Here is a 908-nt window from a genome sequence, read left to right on the forward strand (position 1 = left end):
CTCTCACATTCATCTCTGCTCCCAGCCATGCCCTCAGGAGATATTATTTAAACAAATAAACCCAGGAGATCTCAAGCTTGGGAGCAGAGGGCACGTGGAAAAACTGCCAGACTAACAAATGTAAAAGTATTAAAGGCTTTAACATTGACACATTGACCTACAGTCCTCATCCTCAACCATTGTCTCAGCATGTGAGCAGCTGGGGAAAATAACTTCAGGCAGAAGAAAAGCTGATTCTTCTCTAGAAAAACAAAAAGAATTCAGAATGATGGTCTGTAGATAGTGACATCTGGAAATACCCCAAGAAAAAGTCAGTTTACTATGCCATTATTCAACGACCAAATTGAAAGTCAAAATAAAACTCCAAACTGGGTGCTATCAAGTCAATTCAAACTCATACCAACCCTGTTGGAGTAGGCTTTTCACACAGGATTTCAAACACTGTACTCTGTTTTAAAGTAAACTGTCACGCCTTTCTCATGCAGTCGGTCACATCTTTCTTTTGCAGGACAGCTGATGTGTTTGGATGTTGCACCACCAGAGCTCTTTCATTCAAAGACAACGTTTTTCCAATTTCTTAGAACAAAGTGTTCAAACTCCTACAAGTCTGTTTAGTGTCAATAAACAGTCAAACATTATGTGACACTTGATAAAAATCCCATGATATGAAAGAGAAACCAAAATCAAATTCTAGAAGAAGAAAAAAAAAGGGGCAGGGAAGTCCAAAGAGTCAGGGAAAAAAGAAAAATTAAAAAAATGAATCTATGTATTTCCTTTTTTCAGTTTTGTTAATGTTTGTTTAATATATATTGAAGGTCTTTCATTTGGTGCATAGATATTTATTATTGTTATGTCCTCTTGTTCTATTGACCCTTTAATCATTATGTAGTGACCTTCCTCATCCTTTG

This window comes from Elephantulus edwardii, unplaced genomic scaffold (genome assembly GCF_000299155.1).
Source record: "Elephantulus edwardii isolate Elephantulus edwardi_28Jun2011 unplaced genomic scaffold, EleEdw1.0 scaffold00012, whole genome shotgun sequence".
Classification (NCBI taxonomy): domain Eukaryota; kingdom Metazoa; phylum Chordata; class Mammalia; order Macroscelidea; family Macroscelididae; genus Elephantulus; species Elephantulus edwardii.